At 36.8% G+C, this 22390-nt stretch overlaps 1 protein-coding gene and 1 long non-coding RNA gene across 4 annotated transcripts in view; one reads left to right on the top strand and one right to left on the bottom strand.

The window, feature by feature from the left end:
- The window catches only part of LOC145268346 (uncharacterized), a 306384-nt gene that overhangs the window by 180590 nt on the left and 103404 nt on the right, over nt 1-22390 (bottom strand). Inside the window, exon 2 of one of the 3 annotated variants that reach the window (XM_080123858.1) lies at nt 15658-15782. The exons of the other annotated variants lie outside the window; for them this stretch is intronic. The gene's annotated coding sequence lies outside the window, so the exon portion shown is untranslated. The remainder of the gene's footprint in view (nt 1-15657; nt 15783-22390) is intronic. 3 annotated transcript variants of the gene reach the window in all.
- The window catches only part of LOC145268347 (uncharacterized), a 107876-nt gene that overhangs the window by 58974 nt on the left and 26512 nt on the right, over nt 1-22390 (top strand). The window lies entirely within an intron of this gene.

Genomic DNA, 22390 nt, shown 5'->3' with positions numbered 1-22390 from the left:
TCATGTGTGGGAAAGTGTTTAGAGCCATAGAAAGAACTGATTTTACAAGAAGCAGAAAGAGCAATGGACTCCAAGAAACATAATATACCGAATCAAGATTGAGACTAGCAACATCACGTCTCTGAGAGAGAGGTTGCAGTGAAGAAGATGGTGTGGGGCCAATCAAATTACAGATACGTTTCTGCAGTTTATTAACAACCTTCAAATGGGACACAGATTCACCAGCCCAAATTTGGCAACAGTATTCCATACATGGTCTTATAGTAGATTTTAAGGGATAGAGAATAGAGTCATGTGTGGGAAAGTGTTTAGAGCGATAGAAAGAACTGATTTTACAAGAAGCAGAAAAAGCAATGGACTCCAAGAAACATAATATACCGAATCAAGATTGAGACTAGCAACATCACGTCTCTGAGAGAGAGGTTGCAGTGAAGAAGATGGTGTGGGGCCAATCAAATTACAGATACGTTTCTGCAGTTTATTAACAACCTTCAAATGGGACACAGATTCACCAGCCCAAATTTGGCAACAGTATTCCATACATGGTCTTATAGTAGATTTTAAGGGATAGAGAATAGAGTCATGTGTGGGAAAGTGTTTAGAGCCATAGAAAGAACTGATTTTACAAGAAGCAGAAAGAGCAATGGACTCCAAGAAACATAATATACCGAATCAAGATTGAGACTAGCAACATCACGTCTCTGAGAGAGAGGTTGCAGTGAAGAAGATGGTGTGGGGCCAATCAAATTACAGATACGTTTCTGCAGTTTATTAACAACCTTCAAATGGGACACAGATTCACCAGCCCAAATTTGGCAACAGTATTCCATACATGGTCTTATAGTAGATTTTAAGGGATAGAGAATAGAGTCATGTGTGGGAAAGTGTTTAGAGCCATAGAAAGAACTGATTTTACAAGAAGCAGAAAGAGCAATGGACTCCAAGAAACATAATATACCGAATCAAGATTGAGACTAGCAACATCACGTCTCTGAGAGAGAGGTTGCAGTGAAGAAGATGGTGTGGGGCCAATCAAATTACAGATACGTTTCTGCAGTTTATTAACAACCTTCAAATGGGACACAGATTCACCAGCCCAAATTTGGCAACAGTATTCCATACATGGTCTTATAGTAGATTTTAAGGGATAGAGAATAGAGTCATGTGTGGGAAAGTGTTTAGAGCCATAGAAAGAACTGATTTTACAAGAAGCAGAAAGAGCAATGGACTCCAAGAAACATAATATACCGAATCAAGATTGAGACTAGCAACATCACGTCTCTGAGAGAGAGGTTGCAGTGAAGAAGATGGTGTGGGGCCAATCAAATTACAGATACGTTTCTGCAGTTTATTAACAACCTTCAAATGGGACACAGATTCACCAGCCCAAATTTGGCAACAGTATTCCATACATGGTCTTATAGTAGATTTTAAGGGATAGAGAATAGAGTCATGTGTGGGAAAGTGTTTAGAGCCATAGAAAGAACTGATTTTACAAGAAGCAGAAAGAGCAATGGACTCCAAGAAACATAATATACCGAATCAAGATTGAGACTAGCAACATCATGTCTCTGAGAGAGAGGTTGCAGTGAAGAAGATGGTGTGGGGCCAATCAAATTACAGATACGTTTCTTCAGTTTATTACCAACCTTCAAATGGGACACAGATTCACCAGCCCAAATTTGGCAACAGTATTCCATACATGGTCTTATAGTAGATTTTAAGGGATAGAGAATAGAGTCATGTGTGGGAAAGTGTTTAGAGCCATAGAAAGAACTGATTTTACAAGAAGCAGAAAGAGCAATGGACTCCAAGAAACATAATATACCGAATCAAGATTGAGACTAGCAACATCATGTCTCTGAGAGAGAGGTTGCAGTGAAGAAGATGGTGTGGGGCCAATCAAATTACAGATACGTTTCTGCAGTTTATTACCAACCTTCAAATGGGACACAGATTCACCAGCCCAAATTTGGCAACAGTATTCCATACATGGTCTTATAGTAGATTTTAAGGGATAGAGAATAGAGTCATGTGTGGGAAAGTGTTTAGAGCCATAGAAAGAACTGATTTTACAAGAAGCAGAAAGAGCAATGGACTCCAAGAAACATAATATACCGAATCAAGATTGAGACTAGCAACATCATGTCTCTGAGAGAGAGGTTGCAGTGAAGAAGATGGTGTGGGGCCAATCAAATTACAGATACGTTTCTTCAGTTTATTACCAACCTTCAAATGGGACACAGATTCACCAGCCCAAATTTGGCAACAGTATTCCATACATGGTCTTATAGTAGATTTTAAGGGATAGAGAATAGAGTCATGTGTGGGAAAGTGTTTAGAGCCATAGAAAGAACTGATTTTACAAGAAGCAGAAAGAGCAATGGACTCCAAGAAACATAATATACCGAATCAAGATTGAGACTAGCAACATCACGTCTCTGAGAGAGAGGTTGCAGTGAAGAAGATGGTGTGGGGCCAATCAAATTACAGATACGTTTCTGCAGTTTATTAACAACCTTCAAATGGGACACAGATTCACCAGCCCAAATTTGGCAACAGTATTCCATACATGGTCTTATAGTAGATTTTAAGGGATAGAGAATAGAGTCATGTGTGGGAAAGTGTTTAGAGCCATAGAAAGAACTGATTTTACAAGAAGCAGAAAGAGCAATGGACTCCAAGAAACATAATATACCGAATCAAGATTGAGACTAGCAACATCATGTCTCTGAGAGAGAGGTTGCAGTGAAGAAGATGGTGTGGGGCCAATCAAATTACAGATACGTTTCTTCAGTTTATTACCAACCTTCAAATGGGACACAGATTCACCAGCCCAAATTTGGCAACAGTATTCCATACATGGTCTTATAGTAGATTTTAAGGGATAGAGAATAGAGTCATGTGTGGGAAAGTGTTTAGAGCCATAGAAAGAACTGATTTTACAAGAAGCAGAAAGAGCAATGGACTCCAAGAAACATAATATACCGAATCAAGATTGAGACTAGCAACATCATGTCTCTGAGAGAGAGGTTGCAGTGAAGAAGATGGTGTGGGGCCAATCAAATTACAGATACGTTTCTTCAGTTTATTACCAACCTTCAAATGGGACACAGATTCACCAGCCCAAATTTGGCAACAGTATTCCATACATGGTCTTATAGTAGATTTTAAGGGATAGAGAATAGAGTCATGTGTGGGAAAGTGTTTAGAGCCATAGAAAGAACTGATTTTACAAGAAGCAGAAAGAGCAATGGACTCCAAGAAACATAATATACCGAATCAAGATTGAGACTAGCAACATCATGTCTCTGAGAGAGAGGTTGCAGTGAAGAAGATGGTGTGGGGCCAATCAAATTACAGATACGTTTCTGCAGTTTATTACCAACCTTCAAATGGGACACAGATTCACCAGCCCAAATTTGGCAACAGTATTCCATACATGGTCTTATAGTAGATTTTAAGGGATAGAGAATAGAGTCATGTGTGGGAAAGTGTTTAGAGCCATAGAAAGAACTGATTTTACAAGAAGCAGAAAGAGCAATGGACTCCAAGAAACATAATATACCGAATCAAGATTGAGACTAGCAACATCATGTCTCTGAGAGAGAGGTTGCAGTGAAGAAGATGGTGTGGGGCCAATCAAATTACAGATACGTTTCTTCAGTTTATTACCAACCTTCAAATGGGACACAGATTCACCAGCCCAAATTTGGCAACAGTATTCCATACATGGTCTTATAGTAGATTTTAAGGGATAGAGAATAGAGTCATGTGTGGGAAAGTGTTTAGAGCCATAGAAAGAACTGATTTTACAAGAAGCAGAAAGAGCAATGGACTCCAAGAAACATAATATACCGAATCAAGATTGAGACTAGCAACATCACGTCTCTGAGAGAGAGGTTGCAGTGAAGAAGATGGTGTGGGGCCAATCAAATTACAGATACGTTTCTGCAGTTTATTAACAACCTTCAAATGGGACACAGATTCACCAGCCCAAATTTGGCAACAGTATTCCATACATGGTCTTATAGTAGATTTTAAGGGATAGAGAATAGAGTCATGTGTGGGAAAGTGTTTAGAGCCATAGAAAGAACTGATTTTACAAGAAGCAGAAAGAGCAATGGACTCCAAGAAACATAATATACCGAATCAAGATTGAGACTAGCAACATCATGTCTCTGAGAGAGAGGTTGCAGTGAAGAAGATGGTGTGGGGCCAATCAAATTACAGATACGTTTCTGCAGTTTATTAACAACCTTCAAATGGGACACAGATTCACCAGCCCAAATTTGGCAACAGTATTCCATACATGGTCTTATAGTAGATTTTAAGGGATAGAGAATAGAGTCATGTGTGGGAAAGTGTTTAGAGCCATAGAAAGAACTGATTTTACAAGAAGCAGAAAGAGCAATGGACTCCAAGAAACATAATATACCGAATCAAGATTGAGACTAGCAACATCACGTCTCTGAGAGAGAGGTTGCAGTGAAGAAGATGGTGTGGGGCCAATCAAATTACAGATACGTTTCTGCAGTTTATTAACAACCTTCAAATGGGACACAGATTCACCAGCCCAAATTTGGCAACAGTATTCCATACATGGTCTTATAGTAGATTTTAAGGGATAGAGAATAGAGTCATGTGTGGGAAAGTGTTTAGAGCCATAGAAAGAACTGATTTTACAAGAAGCAGAAAGAGCAATGGACTCCAAGAAACATAATATACCGAATCAAGATTGAGACTAGCAACATCATGTCTCTGAGAGAGAGGTTGCAGTGAAGAAGATGGTGTGGGGCCAATCAAATTACAGATACGTTTCTTCAGTTTATTACCAACCTTCAAATGGGACACAGATTCACCAGCCCAAATTTGGCAACAGTATTCCATACATGGTCTTATAGTAGATTTTAAGGGATAGAGAATAGAGTCATGTGTGGGAAAGTGTTTAGAGCCATAGAAAGAACTGATTTTACAAGAAGCAGAAAGAGCAATGGACTCCAAGAAACATAATATACCGAATCAAGATTGAGACTAGCAACATCACGTCTCTGAGAGAGAGGTTGCAGTGAAGAAGATAGTGTGGGGCCAATCAAATTACAGATACGTTTCTGCAGTTTATTAACAACCTTCAAATGGGACACAGATTCACCAGCCCAAATTTGGCAACAGTATTCCATACATGGTCTTATAGTAGATTTTAAGGGATAGAGAATAGAGTCATGTGTGGGAAAGTGTTTAGAGCCATAGAAAGAACTGATTTTACAAGAAGCAGAAAGAGCAATGGACTCCAAGAAACATAATATACCGAATCAAGATTGAGACTAGCAACATCATGTCTCTGAGAGAGAGGTTGCAGTGAAGAAGATGGTGTGGGGCCAATCAAATTACAGATACGTTTCTGCAGTTTATTAACAACCTTCAAATGGGACACAGATTCACCAGCCCAAATTTGGCAACAGTATTCCATACATGGTCTTATAGTAGATTTTAAGGGATAGAGAATAGAGTCATGTGTGGGAAAGTGTTTAGAGCCATAGAAAGAACTGATTTTACAAGAAGCAGAAAGAGCAATGGACTCCAAGAAACATAATATACCGAATCAAGATTGAGACTAGCAACATCATGTCTCTGAGAGAGAGGTTGCAGTGAAGAAGATGGTGTGGGGCCAATCAAATTACAGATACGTTTCTGCAGTTTATTAACAACCTTCAAATGGGACACAGATTCACCAGCCCAAATTTGGCAACAGTATTCCATACATGGTCTTATAGTAGATTTTAAGGGATAGAGAATAGAGTCATGTGTGGGAAAGTGTTTAGAGCCATAGAAAGAACTGATTTTACAAGAAGCAGAAAGAGCAATGGACTCCAAGAAACATAATATACCGAATCAAGATTGAGACTAGCAACATCATGTCTCTGAGAGAGAGGTTGCAGTGAAGAAGATGGTGTGGGGCCAATCAAATTACAGATACGTTTCTTCAGTTTATTACCAACCTTCAAATGGGACACAGATTCACCAGCCCAAATTTGGCAACAGTATTCCATACATGGTCTTATAGTAGATTTTAAGGGATAGAGAATAGAGTCATGTGTGGGAAAGTGTTTAGAGCCATAGAAAGAACTGATTTTACAAGAAGCAGAAAGAGCAATGGACTCCAAGAAACATAATATACCGAATCAAGATTGAGACTAGCAACATCATGTCTCTGAGAGAGAGGTTGCAGTGAAGAAGATGGTGTGGGGCCAATCAAATTACAGATACGTTTCTGCAGTTTATTAACAACCTTCAAATGGGACACAGATTCACCAGCCCAAATTTGGCAACAGTATTCCATACATGGTCTTATAGTAGATTTTAAGGGATAGAGAATAGAGTCATGTGTGGGAAAGTGTTTAGAGCCATAGAAAGAACTGATTTTACAAGAAGCAGAAAGAGCAATGGACTCCAAGAAACATAATATACCGAATCAAGATTGAGACTAGCAACATCATGTCTCTGAGAGAGAGGTTGCAGTGAAGAAGATGGTGTGGGGCCAATCAAATTACAGATACGTTTCTTCAGTTTATTACCAACCTTCAAATGGGACACAGATTCACCAGCCCAAATTTGGCAACAGTATTCCATACATGGTCTTATAGTAGATTTTAAGGGATAGAGAATAGAGTCATGTGTGGGAAAGTGTTTAGAGCCATAGAAAGAACTGATTTTACAAGAAGCAGAAAGAGCAATGGACTCCAAGAAACATAATATACCGAATCAAGATTGAGACTAGCAACATCATGTCTCTGAGAGAGAGGTTGCAGTGAAGAAGATGGTGTGGGGCCAATCAAATTACAGATACGTTTCTGCAGTTTATTAACAACCTTCAAATGGGACACAGATTCACCAGCCCAAATTTGGCAACAGTATTCCATACATGGTCTTATAGTAGATTTTAAGGGATAGAGAATAGAGTCATGTGTGGGAAAGTGTTTAGAGCCATAGAAAGAACTGATTTTACAAGAAGCAGAAAGAGCAATGGACTCCAAGAAACATAATATACCGAATCAAGATTGAGACTAGCAACATCATGTCTCTGAGAGAGAGGTTGCAGTGAAGAAGATGGTGTGGGGCCAATCAAATTACAGATACGTTTCTTCAGTTTATTACCAACCTTCAAATGGGACACAGATTCACCAGCCCAAATTTGGCAACAGTATTCCATACATGGTCTTATAGTAGATTTTAAGGGATAGAGAATAGAGTCATGTGTGGGAAAGTGTTTAGAGCCATAGAAAGAACTGATTTTACAAGAAGCAGAAAGAGCAATGGACTCCAAGAAACATAATATACCGAATCAAGATTGAGACTAGCAACATCATGTCTCTGAGAGAGAGGTTGCAGTGAAGAAGATGGTGTGGGGCCAATCAAATTACAGATACGTTTCTGCAGTTTATTAACAACCTTCAAATGGGACACAGATTCACCAGCCCAAATTTGGCAACAGTATTCCATACATGGTCTTAAAGTAGATTTTAAGGGATAGAGAATAGAGTCATGTGTGGGAAAGTGTTTAGAGCCATAGAAAGAACTGATTTTACAAGAAGCAGAAAGAGCAATGGACTCCAAGAAACATAATATACCGAATCAAGATTGAGACTAGCAACATCACGTCTCTGAGAGAGAGGTTGCAGTGAAGAAGATGGTGTGGGGCCAATCAAATTACAGATACGTTTCTGCAGTTTATTAACAACCTTCAAATGGGACACAGATTCACCAGCCCAAATTTGGCAACAGTATTCCATACATGGTCTTATAGTAGATTTTAAGGGATAGAGAATAGAGTCATGTGTGGGAAAGTGTTTAGAGCCATAGAAAGAACTGATTTTACAAGAAGCAGAAAGAGCAATGGACTCCAAGAAACATAATATACCGAATCAAGATTGAGACTAGCAACATCACGTCTCTGAGAGAGAGGTTGCAGTGAAGAAGATGGTGTGGGGCCAATCAAATTACAGATACGTTTCTGCAGTTTATTAACAACCTTCAAATGGGACACAGATTCACCAGCCCAAATTTGGCAACAGTATTCCATACATGGTCTTATAGTAGATTTTAAGGGATAGAGAATAGAGTCATGTGTGGGAAAGTGTTTAGAGCCATAGAAAGAACTGATTTTACAAGAAGCAGAAAGAGCAATGGACTCCAAGAAACATAATATACCGAATCAAGATTGAGACTAGCAACATCATGTCTCTGAGAGAGAGGTTGCAGTGAAGAAGATGGTGTGGGGCCAATCAAATTACAGATACGTTTCTGCAGTTTATTAACAACCTTCAAATGGGACACAGATTCACCAGCCCAAATTTGGCAACAGTATTCCATACATGGTCTTATAGTAGATTTTAAGGGATAGAGAATAGAGTCATGTGTGGGAAAGTGTTTAGAGCCATAGAAAGAACTGATTTTACAAGAAGCAGAAAGAGCAATGGACTCCAAGAAACATAATATACCGAATCAAGATTGAGACTAGCAACATCATGTCTCTGAGAGAGAGGTTGCAGTGAAGAAGATGGTGTGGGGCCAATCAAATTACAGATACGTTTCTGCAGTTTATTAACAACCTTCAAATGGGACACAGATTCACCAGCCCAAATTTGGCAACAGTATTCCATACATGGTCTTATAGTAGATTTTAAGGGATAGAGAATAGAGTCATGTGTGGGAAAGTGTTTAGAGCCATAGAAAGAACTGATTTTACAAGAAGCAGAAAGAGCAATGGACTCCAAGAAACATAATATACCGAATCAAGATTGAGACTAGCAACATCATGTCTCTGAGAGAGAGGTTGCAGTGAAGAAGATGGTGTGGGGCCAATCAAATTACAGATACGTTTCTTCAGTTTATTACCAACCTTCAAATGGGACACAGATTCACCAGCCCAAATTTGGCAACAGTATTCCATACATGGTCTTATAGTAGATTTTAAGGGATAGAGAATAGAGTCATGTGTGGGAAAGTGTTTAGAGCCATAGAAAGAACTGATTTTACAAGAAGCAGAAAGAGCAATGGACTCCAAGAAACATAATATACCGAATCAAGATTGAGACTAGCAACATCACGTCTCTGAGAGAGAGGTTGCAGTGAAGAAGATAGTGTGGGGCCAATCAAATTACAGATACGTTTCTGCAGTTTATTAACAACCTTCAAATGGGACACAGATTCACCAGCCCAAATTTGGCAACAGTATTCCATACATGGTCTTATAGTAGATTTTAAGGGATAGAGAATAGAGTCATGTGTGGGAAAGTGTTTAGAGCCATAGAAAGAACTGATTTTACAAGAAGCAGAAAGAGCAATGGACTCCAAGAAACATAATATACCGAATCAAGATTGAGACTAGCAACATCATGTCTCTGAGAGAGAGGTTGCAGTGAAGAAGATGGTGTGGGGCCAATCAAATTACAGATACGTTTCTGCAGTTTATTAACAACCTTCAAATGGGACACAGATTCACCAGCCCAAATTTGGCAACAGTATTCCATACATGGTCTTATAGTAGATTTTAAGGGATAGAGAATAGAGTCATGTGTGGGAAAGTGTTTAGAGCCATAGAAAGAACTGATTTTACAAGAAGCAGAAAGAGCAATGGACTCCAAGAAACATAATATACCGAATCAAGATTGAGACTAGCAACATCATGTCTCTGAGAGAGAGGTTGCAGTGAAGAAGATGGTGTGGGGCCAATCAAATTACAGATACGTTTCTGCAGTTTATTAACAACCTTCAAATGGGACACAGATTCACCAGCCCAAATTTGGCAACAGTATTCCATACATGGTCTTATAGTAGATTTTAAGGGATAGAGAATAGAGTCATGTGTGGGAAAGTGTTTAGAGCCATAGAAAGAACTGATTTTACAAGAAGCAGAAAGAGCAATGGACTCCAAGAAACATAATATACCGAATCAAGATTGAGACTAGCAACATCATGTCTCTGAGAGAGAGGTTGCAGTGAAGAAGATAGTGTGGGGCCAATCAAATTACAGATACGTTTCTGCAGTTTATTAACAACCTTCAAATGGGACACAGATTCACCAGCCCAAATTTGGCAACAGTATTCCATACATGGTCTTATAGTAGATTTTAAGGGATAGAGAATAGAGTCATGTGTGGGAAAGTGTTTAGAGCCATAGAAAGAACTGATTTTACAAGAAGCAGAAAGAGCAATGGACTCCAAGAAACATAATATACCGAATCAAGATTGAGACTAGCAACATCACGTCTCTGAGAGAGAGGTTGCAGTGAAGAAGATAGTGTGGGGCCAATCAAATTACAGATACGTTTCTGCAGTTTATTAACAACCTTCAAATGGGACACAGATTCACCAGCCCAAATTTGGCAACAGTATTCCATACATGGTCTTATAGTAGATTTTAAGGGATAGAGAATAGAGTCATGTGTGGGAAAGTGTTTAGAGCCATAGAAAGAACTGATTTTACAAGAAGCAGAAAGAGCAATGGACTCCAAGAAACATAATATACCGAATCAAGATTGAGACTAGCAACATCACGTCTCTGAGAGAGAGGTTGCAGTGAAGAAGATAGTGTGGGGCCAATCAAATTACAGATACGTTTCTGCAGTTTATTAACAACCTTCAAATGGGACACAGATTCACCAGCCCAAATTTGGCAACAGTATTCCATACATGGTCTTATAGTAGATTTTAAGGGATAGAGAATAGAGTCATGTGTGGGAAAGTGTTTAGAGCCATAGAAAGAACTGATTTTACAAGAAGCAGAAAGAGCAATGGACTCCAAGAAACATAATATACCGAATCAAGATTGAGACTAGCAACATCACGTCTCTGAGAGAGAGGTTGCAGTGAAGAAGATGGTGTGGGGCCAATCAAATTACAGATACGTTTCTTCAGTTTATTAACAACCTTCAAATGGGACACAGATTCACCAGCCCAAATTTGGCAACAGTATTCCATACATGGTCTTATAGTAGATTTTAAGGGATAGAGAATAGAGTCATGTGTGGGAAAGTGTTTAGAGCCATAGAAAGAACTGATTTTACAAGAAGCAGAAAGAGCAATGGACTCCAAGAAACATAATATACCGAATCAAGATTGAGACTAGCAACATCATGTCTCTGAGAGAGAGGTTGCAGTGAAGAAGATGGTGTGGGGCCAATCAAATTACAGATACGTTTCTTCAGTTTATTAACAACCTTCAAATGGGACACAGATTCACCAGCCCAAATTTGGCAACAGTATTCCATACATGGTCTTATAGTAGATTTTAAGGGATAGAGAATAGAGTCATGTGTGGGAAAGTGTTTAGAGCCATAGAAAGAACTGATTTTACAAGAAGCAGAAAGAGCAATGGACTCCAAGAAACATAATATACCGAATCAAGATTGAGACTAGCAACATCATGTCTCTGAGAGAGAGGTTGCAGTGAAGAAGATGGTGTGGGGCCAATCAAATTACAGATACGTTTCTGCAGTTTATTAACAACCTTCAAATGGGACACAGATTCACCAGCCCAAATTTGGCAACAGTATTCCATACATGGTCTTATAGTAGATTTTAAGGGATAGAGAATAGAGTCATGTGTGGGAAAGTGTTTAGAGCCATAGAAAGAACTGATTTTACAAGAAGCAGAAAGAGCAATGGACTCCAAGAAACATAATATACCGAATCAAGATTGAGACTAGCAACATCATGTCTCTGAGAGAGAGGTTGCAGTGAAGAAGATGGTGTGGGGCCAATCAAATTACAGATACGTTTCTTCAGTTTATTAACAACCTTCAAATGGGACACAGATTCACCAGCCCAAATTTGGCAACAGTATTCCATACATGGTCTTATAGTAGATTTTAAGGGATAGAGAATAGAGTCATGTGTGGGAAAGTGTTTAGAGCCATAGAAAGAACTGATTTTACAAGAAGCAGAAAGAGCAATGGACTCCAAGAAACATAATATACCGAATCAAGATTGAGACTAGCAACATCATGTCTCTGAGAGAGAGGTTGCAGTGAAGAAGATAGTGTGGGGCCAATCAAATTACAGATACGTTTCTGCAGTTTATTAACAACCTTCAAATGGGACACAGATTCACCAGCCCAAATTTGGCAACAGTATTCCATACATGGTCTTATAGTAGATTTTAAGGGATAGAGAATAGAGTCATGTGTGGGAAAGTGTTTAGAGCCATAGAAAGAACTGATTTTACAAGAAGCAGAAAGAGCAATGGACTCCAAGAAACATAATATACCGAATCAAGATTGAGACTAGCAACATCATGTCTCTGAGAGAGAGGTTGCAGTGAAGAAGATGGTGTGGGGCCAATCAAATTACAGATACGTTTCTGCAGTTTATTAACAACCTTCAAATGGGACACAGATTCACCAGCCCAAATTTGGCAACAGTATTCCATACATGGTCTTATAGTAGATTTTAAGGGATAGAGAATAGAGTCATGTGTGGGAAAGTGTTTAGAGCCATAGAAAGAACTGATTTTACAAGAAGCAGAAAGAGCAATGGATTTAATGTATGGACTCCAAGAAACATAATGTACCGAATCAAGATGGTATGATAGTTTTTTTATGTGTGTGCCTCCTAAAGGAAATAAAAGGGAGGTAACCGTTGACTCACTGAATTTAAAAAAAAAATTTTTTTTAATTTTAACCTAAAAAAAAATCTTCTTGATCAGAAACATTTTTTTTATTATTATTTTTAAAATTAAGCAGTGCAATAAACGGATTTTACAGCTGTAATTTAAAATACTCTATGACTTACAAAAACTCAGCTAGTTTTAACTTCGTACTGGTACAGTTTTTGAACCAGAAAAGAAAAACGACGTTTGCTTACGCAGAGGTACGTAAACAGTCGGAAAAGGCCGAATGAAAATGAACGGGCGTCAAATCAAGACGAGGTGACGTTACGTTTATGAATGTTTTAGATAAAGATTGATTATTTATATTATTTTGATTCTTCGGACTACTGTTCTCATCTTGAGTGTTATTTACATAACATTTTGGTCGATGTAACCTCTAACCATCGCCAGCTGTGCACACACACGCACACGCGTATATATATATATATATATATATATATATATATATATATATATATATATATATATATATACAATAGAAAAATGCGAGCATGAAAACTAATACGGTTAAGCTTAAACATGGAAAAATAAAGGACTAGTTGTTAAAACTGGAAAAGAAAAGGACAAGATATTCTAGTAAAAAATATAATAAATTTATAACTTAAAATATTACAACATTAAGAATTAATTATATAATGCTATAAATTGGATTTTTTTTTAATTCTTAATGCTGCAATATTTTAAGTTATAAATTTATTATATTTTTTACTAGAATATCTTGTCCTTTTCTTTTCCAGTTTTAACAACACGTCCTTTACTTTTCCATGTTTAAGCTTAACCATATAACTTTCCATACTCGCATTTTTCTATTGCAATCCATGATTTTTCCAGGCTTCCAGTAAATTCACTTGTTCTTTGTTTAATTTCAGTCTTATTTTTTTGCCCCCATAAGCATAACATACACATATGTAATAACAATGTACGGCACTCGTTAGCTGTCAATAAAATCATCCCAGTTATCTCCCTTTCATTCTTTCAATCTCTCTGTTTCACTTGTTACTTCTCTTTTCGCGAGAGCGGTGAATTGGTAGCAACAGTAGTCGTTGAAGCAAAGTGGTTGCTATGGAAATCAGTCATAAAAAACGTCGCTCACCTTACGATTTTTCATGATTTTGAACACCAGTAAATTCATCATAACTTTTGTTTTACTGAACGGAAATTGAACATTTTTTTGTTTCACAATATAGCCGAGAAAATGATCTATAAACCGGAATAATTGCTTGAAATTTGGTCCAAAAATGAGTGAGCAGTGAAGCTTTAAAGCCGTTCTAAATGACTAAAATTGCCACTTAACCATATATTCAAACATTACTGTGTTTGAATGATATATGTATAGTAATAAGTAGTAAGATTGCACATCTAGAAATAAAAATTGGTTTAAGTCTCTTAAAATTAATACTAGAATTGTCTGTAATAAATTAGTAAAAACGCAGTTATAAAGTTACATTCTGGAAGTCTAAGATTCAATCCTCAGTGCAGGCAGACTCAGAATTTTATTTTATTTTTTTTACATGGAATTCACCGCTTATCAAGGCCCGGAAGCCACTTGAGGATAAGGGTTATTGCGTGTACAGTAATCAGTGGGATAGTATCGTATTAGTCGTTAGTATTGGAGATTTCATAAAGTGGGGCGTTTCATCAGGAATTTGTTTATGTTGGACTTGAATTGCGAATTGCTTAGGGCTTCTACCCAGTTATGGCTGACCAAACAAAAGAATGCTACCTCTGTAGAGTAAACGAAGGGTTCTATCCGAAATTACGTGCAGATTCCTGAGTTTGACAGAAAGAGTTTTTAATTCAACGAGATACACATGAAGAAGGTCCAAATAATACTAGGTGGCTAAAACAATGAAATAAAACACTCACCGTGTGTTCATTTTTACGACAATTCTTTCTTTTTTATGGTAATCGCTCCAGACAAGGTATGAAGCCACTTGATATAAGGAGCTAAAAATAACAATACTACTTCAAGATAAAAACTTGCGAACCATATATATATATATATATATATATATATATATATATATATATATATATATATATATATATATATATATATATATATGAGCAAACAGTTAATGAAATATGTTAAAAAACACTTTGAAATGAGTTAAAAACATATTTAATCTAAAAAGGAAACACTAGATAAATGGATAGTCCTTAATCCGCGGAGTTTCGAAGAAATACTCTCCTTCTCATCAGAGGGTAGGAATTAGCAAAATGCGGGGTCGGATTTTGCATGCAGAAGTATTTGATGAAACAACAAATAAGTCAAAGATCTTACTTGAAAACAAAATAAGTTAAGAAGCTCTATTTCCTATTTGGTATTATCGAGCTTTTATATCTGGCTGAGATAATTTTATAAATATTAATTCTTTAATATTTATAATTTACTTTAATTTTACCATCTTGGATCATTTTGGTAAATTCAATTGTAATTTTCATTTTATATATATATATATATATATATATATATATATATATATATATATATATATATATATATATATATATATATATGCAAAAATATTTTTTTAGTCATTATCGAAACATTGCAAATTTTCTTTGCAGACGTAGGAAGACGGGAGTTGACTTTCCTGTTTGATGCTGCCACCAGAAAATCCTCATTCTCTGCTTGGTCATATCATTCAAAGACACATAGCTATCATCTGCTTTTCGTGTCATCTGATGGGATAAGCGTTTTGCCATCTTCATACTATTGACGTAAACTGTCGGAAGATGCCTAACAAAAAATCGTTTGTTTTTTTTTTTTTTTTTCTGGTTCAAAAGCTATACCAGCATCTTAAGTTTTAATATTAATGTAACGAAATATTGATGTAACGAAATATTCTAAGGTGCAAATACGAAATTCTTTAAACACTATTCGTGTATATGTATGCATATATGTGTGTATGTCTGCGTGAGAGAGGCAGATATATAGAGAAAAGAGAGAAAAGAGAGAAAAGAGAGAAAGAGAAAATTCTTACCTGGATATAAAAAAAAGTTCGTTCTTGTTTAAAGGTGCCGTCTGTGTGGTTTAAGTATGTGTGATTTTCTTGTTCTGTGTGTACGTTTGGAGCTGCTTGCTGTGTCTTGACTCGCCGTGTAAGGCCTGTATTTGTCGTCGAAGAAGAAACCGCTGCTTTTTTTTATAGCTAAATACCGATTCCACAAAAGACACTCCTTTTGGGCGTACATATGTGCGTGATTAATGATGTGGTTCTATTGGCTAAAAGAAAACCAAGCGTCCTTAAGCAGGGTACGTTGCCAAGTTCTTTTATATGCTTTTGTTTTTTACGAGACCACCTGGTTTCTAGCAATGTTAATGCGACTGTTTATCAATATATCGATATAATTTTTAATATTTATAGTTGTTACTTGAGCTCTTCGGTTTTTCCATTTTTTTTTTTTTTTTTTTTTTTTTTTTGAGTGGCGACTGAATTGTAATGCGATTCTTACGAACACTAAAAAGCGCAAATGTCTTGGATTGTTTTATGGAAATCGCTCGAAACAAGGCGTGAAGTCACCTGATATAAAGAGCTAACAAGGATTAAAGATGATTATCGCAAAAGACAGACAGGAGATGCCTATTGATTTTAGTTTTGAAAGGACCAAGGTTGTAGAAAGGAGGAAAACAGTCAATAGGAAGAGCGTTCTACAAGGTTGCAGTTCTTGGAAAGAAGCTACTGGAATAGGAAGCTACAAAACTACAAGGGTTAATGAGTGTTCGGTGGTCACCTACATAATAGCGTATTAATAATTAATGTTGGAAATGGGGTAGAAATGGAATTATTTACGGTTGGCCAGCTCAACAAGAACTTGTTTACAATGGACTTGAAGATAAGCATATTGTAGTCAGCTACAAAGCAGGCCAGCAGAACAGAGTCTCACAGGCGGGCAGTTCTACAAAAGAAGCTTTGTTCATAGAATCTGCATTTTGATTTAGGCCCAGATAGTGAGTGGGGGAAATTGTTGATAGTGGCTGTTGCTAGTTGAGTGTTTTTTTGTGAAAGCTTGGCAAAGGGGGAAACCATACATTGGAGCTCAGATTAGCACTTGCCATGAATAATAATAACGGTGGTAGAATAATATCAAAAACTTAGAAAAAAAAAGTATTTATTCTCTGGGGGTTAACTGGGCCCTGTTTCGTCAGGGGAGTCGGTTTTTCAGTGTTATTTTGTACTAAATTGGAAATAAAATACTGACTCATGTCTTGAGGAATCCATTATATAAAAGAGAAGTTTGTGTGTGTGTGTGTGTGTGTGTGTGTGTGTGTGTGTGTGTGTGTGTGTGTGTGTGTGTGTGTGTGTGTGTGTGTGTGTGTGTGTGTGTGTGTGTGTCCAGCTAGAGAGGAATGGGCTAAGTAAAGGAGAAAGAGGGGGTTTGGGAGAGAGAGAGAGATAGAGATAGATAGAGATACTAGAATAATATAGTTTTAATAGAAATAGGTTATACTTTTGCCCCGGGCAATGCCGAGTAGTCCTACTAGTATATAACTATGCAACTTGTCGACATATTTCTGTATGCGTTATTCATCCACCTAAACAAAGATTTTACTCGTTATAAATCATATATATATATATATATATATATATATATATATATATATATATATATATATATATATAATATAAAAATATAACACGGAAATTACATAATTGTCGATGCAATAATTTATTTCAACCTTATGGTATTTTCAAGCATCTAAACTAGACAATTACATTTTTGATACTGAAATAAATAAAGAAAAAGAATCGGGCCCCGACCGTCAAAAACCAGAGGGGTGGTAGTAGCAATCCACTTAATACATTTTATAGAGAGGGTGGGAGGGATTTTTAAAAAAACAACAAGAAGAACATTATGACACTTATAACGGCTGTCCGGTAGCCCGACATAACAACAGACACACACACACACACATACACACGCACACACGCCCCTAAATATGCACGTTCTTACACGTAAATGCCTTGACACGCGTTTACTAACCTAGTAAGAAGAGGGAGAAATATACGGATATAGAGAGAAGGAAATAAACTGCGCGTAAGGGAAAGAGAAGAAGAAAGAAAAAAGAAGAGAGTGACCATCCGCTGTCTGCCATATGGTTTAATTAGTCTAGAATCTCTGAGAAAGAGAAGGGAAAGAAAATGAAGATTATACGCGCGTCATAGAGTTAATTGAGTCATGGAAAATAAGTCTATTAAAAGATAAATAAAAAAAGGTTATATACAAAGTTTTAAAACTATCTGTATGTTATCATGTTAAAATTAGTTAGAAATAAATATTATCTTATAATACATTTAAATTTTCTATATTGTATTTGTAATATATTACTCTGAATTCAAAAAATTGAGTCTTATGTAGTTAATATTTTCTATATTTTTATGTAATTAATTTTATTGGTGATTATAGCGGTCGTTGTAATTTTGCTCACTAATATTTATATATAAATGTGTTCAAAAGTCAAAACTAATGAAGACAACGATGTTGTTAAATAGTGCTCAATAAAAAGAGCGGAATATTTATTTTATTAGAGGTAAACAGTTACATATGGTCGCCACAAATAGCCATTTGTTTCAGTCAAAGAGACTTCATCAGGCGACCTGGAACCTCACGACGCAAAAGAATGTTTTCTTTAACTAACTCATTCTGGCTGGCCGATTTTATTTTCAAACTTCGCCTCAGGGCTTCGGGTTCGATATATATATAAACAACTTTTTGTGCAATTCTATAAGTTCAAAATCTCGGAAACTGTTGATCAGAATTTACAAATGAAGGTTCGTTAGAAAGCTAATGACTTGAATTGTGTAGTAGACTAGGTCATATTTGCCTTAAGATCGCACATTTGTTAAACAAATGGGATAACTTTTCTTATTAATTCAATGTAAAATGAGCATATATATATATATATATATATATATATATATATATATATATATATATATATATATATATATAACGAACCTTCATTTGTAAATTCTGATCAACAGTTTCCGATATTTCGAACTTATAGAATTGCACAAAAAGTGGTTTATATATATATATATATATATATATATATATATATATATATATATATATATATATATGCATACACTCGTAGCCAAATTGAATATTGACACGCCCATATTTTTGATTCTATGGAACGAAACTACATGAAAATTTGCAGGCTTTTTGAAGATTATAATACTATTCTATGGTTTTTTTATGACAATTAGTAAAAAAAGAACCTATATTTTCAAACCAATAAAATATGCCCAAATTTGCCTACATTTGTATATATAGCGTCCTAGCATGTCAGCTTTAGTTTTGCTGCTTCTGTTGTCTTCCTTGTAACCTTGCCAGGCCACTAATTTTTTTTTTTTTTTTTTGCTCGTGTTTACTCTTTATAAAGCATATCGACATTTTGATGTAAGGGGATACTATTTGAGGCTGTGTCTTGGAAAGATTAACAAAATATTTGTTTATGTTCCATTTAAACTTCTGCATATCAGTACAGCATGGGAAGCAGGCAGCAGGAAGGGAATTCCAAAGTCTAGCTGTTCGAGGGGGAAAAAACTATTAGAGTAAAAAGCTTTCTGGTATTCAGAGACATCAACAGTGAAGGTGAGATCTTATTGCTAAGTGGGTTTGTAAGGGATATGTACGTCGAGGAGGGGATACAAGGGAAACGAGTTCATCAGAACACATTCCATTAAAATATTTGTAAAATAGGCACAGTGATGCAACGTTGTGGCGATAGGACAGGGGCTGGAGCTTAGTTGATAAAGTGGGACCGATTAGATTGACAACTCTTTTTTGGACTTTATCTAAGAGGGAGAGACTAGTGACAGATGCACCACTCCGGATGTGGCAACAATACTCCATGCATGGGCGAATGGTAGCCTTGTAAAGGTACAGGCATGAATAGTCTTCTAGTTCATTAGAGGGAACCCCCTTCTTTGCAGCCATATTCCACTATAGGCTGAAGGTCATTTTCTAACAATTCTGCCATTGTTTTAGATTTATGTACATCTGTTCTTCCCTCATGCATATTATAGAGTGTTGTATCATCAGCAAATATACCCATCTCGGATACGATATTATCAGGAATAATAATGGTCGACCCCTAATATATATATATAATTTTCAGAATGTGAGAGATCATATAATTATTTCATGAAGTAGTGTTGTCACATTTGGGCTGGTGCATCTACCACCAGCCTCTCGCTCTTGGATAGCATCCAAAAAAGAGTTTTCAATCTAATAGGTCCCACTTTGTCAACTAAGCTCCAACACCTGTCTAATAGTTTCTTCACTCAAACAACTAGACTTTGGAATTCCCTTCCTGCTACCTGCTTCCCTGACTGTACTGATATGCAGAAGATTAAATGTAACGTAAACCAACATCTTGTTAATCTTTCTTAGGTATGGTCCTGAATAGTAGCGCCGAAGTGGCGATATGCCTTTATAGAGGTGAATGTGACTAAAATAAAAAATAAAAAGTAGAAGGATATTTAGCGGACGACGTAGATAAATGAATAAATAATAAACGGTCATCAATCTGATTAGTTACTATGGCAACAAATGTATTGATGTATTGATTAATGGGCTACCATTTCAGATCGTTTCTAACAGGGGACTGTAGGGAGTTGAGCAGGAAGATGTTTGTTCACATTACATTTAAACTTCTGCAGGTTAGTACAATCAGGAAAGCAAGAAACAGGGAGGGGATTCCAAAGTCTAGCCATCTAATTGATTCACAAGAGAAAATAGACCATTTGTGACTGCTACACATTCATTTCCAAGCTAACCTATCTCTGGACAGGTATTTACTTATCACTCTTTCTCTCAAGTCCATCTTTATCACTTCCTCAGATGTTATCCCTGGCCTCCCTCTGTGAACTCAACCTGCTACCTTAACTGTTCTACATTTACTAACTTCTCATTCCTTCAATGTTGCCTTGCATAAGGTAAGGTAGTCAGCGTCGGGGATGGGGGTGCATAGATGTTTTTTTTTTATTACATTTTCACCCAAAACAAGGCACAGTGCCACCTTGATGTAGAGAGCTACTATCAGAGACAGAAGTTGCAGGGATATTATACAGGGAGTTGAGCAGCAAGATGTCTGTTTACATTACACTTGAACTTCTGCATGTCAGTATAGTTGGAGAAGCAGGAAACCGGAAGGGAATTCCAAAGTCTAGCACTTCTGGGGAAGAAACTAATGGAGTAGAAGACTTTCTTACACCTGGGGATCTTTACTGTGTAGGGGTAGGACTTTGCTACTTATCGAGTTTGTTGGTGATATTTACGTAGAATGGGTACAAGGGCTTTTTGTGGATTTATTTCAATTTATATTTTAATTTTATTTAATACTAGCATAGGTGCCCGGCCTTGCCCGGGTGTTTGGAGGTGTGTGTTGAGCAAAAAAAAAAAAAAAAGTGGCAGTAGCCAGGCAGGCTCGAACCCATACCGTGAAGGAGGAAAAGAATGTGGAAAAAAACGTGACATCTTTACCGTTGCGTCCACTGCCAAACTGGAAGTAACGTAGGTTTAAATTAAGGCTAGTCAATCGAAAAACGGGATGACTTTCGAAAATATCGGCGAAAAAAGCAACCCCTCCCTGTAGAAAAGTGCTTATTTAATGGTTAAGAACTTAATGTTTTTGGCCAATTTTTCAATATTTGTCATCCGAAGGGTCGATCTTCAAAACGATATCGATCTCGAGAAAATCCGTCACTTTTGTCGAAAGTTTTAGGCAGACATACAAGCATGCATGCATACATACATACATACATACATACGTACATACATACATATATATATGAAAACAAACAAACAAACATGATGATTGCAACGTCTTGTCATACATACATACATTTAAACAGACAAGTGAGATTTATATTATAGATATCTAAGCAAGAAATAAAGATGAAAAATTAAATTGAAGTACATTATGCATCAACTTTAGACTAATGGTATATATCAGTCAAGTGAACATAAGTAGCATGCAAGCAAAGTCATTTGCTCTGTTTGAGAGAGAAACATTTAGGAAATGGGGAGTCGGGGTTTATTGTTCTAATCAGGAATCAAGGCCAGACACAGAGTGCATCGAGTTCCTCCTATTGTAACTGCACCTGACTAATAGACAAAGAATGGAGATGGAAGTTAGGCGATAGGCAGAGCCTACCTACTCCTTAAGGGATATAGATTTGAAAACTGGGGAATTCGTTAATATCACCAGCTCTAGTAAGATTGTCGGCTATGACCCAGGAGGCCCCCTCCCCAGTGTTTGGAATAAAAAGTATAGGTTTATATTAGAGCCAGATGGGTAACCTTGCAGGATCTGCAGATCAATCACACTAAAGGGTTGCAGACCAGGTTTATTAGTGCCCTCACATTGTTGGTAAGATAATATGATAGCATACTTAAATAAAGTTCTGTTGTCTTCTATCCAGACAGATACAGAATTCGGATATTATACTTAAACTAGCGGGGGTACCCGGCGTTGCTCGGTTATTTGGAGGTGTGTGTGTAAGGGGGATAAAGTAAAGAATAAGCGAAGTAATAACCCTATTTAAATATAGAAATTAAATTAAAAACTATGTTGAACTTCTTTAAAAAATCGGCAAAAACAAAAAAAAACAGCGAACAAACATAAAACTTCTTTAAAGAAGAAATTCGAAAAACAAAAAGCATAAATTAGGGCGTGTTCGGAAAAACAAAAACAAAAACACA

Source organism: Euprymna scolopes, chromosome 43 (assembly GCF_053919585.1).
Source record: "Euprymna scolopes isolate OS-2025 chromosome 43, ASM5391958v1, whole genome shotgun sequence".
Taxonomy (NCBI): Eukaryota; Metazoa; Mollusca; class Cephalopoda; order Sepiida; family Sepiolidae; genus Euprymna; species Euprymna scolopes.
Note: the sequence above shows the minus strand (reverse complement) of the source record. Positions and strands in the feature narration are given on the sequence as shown.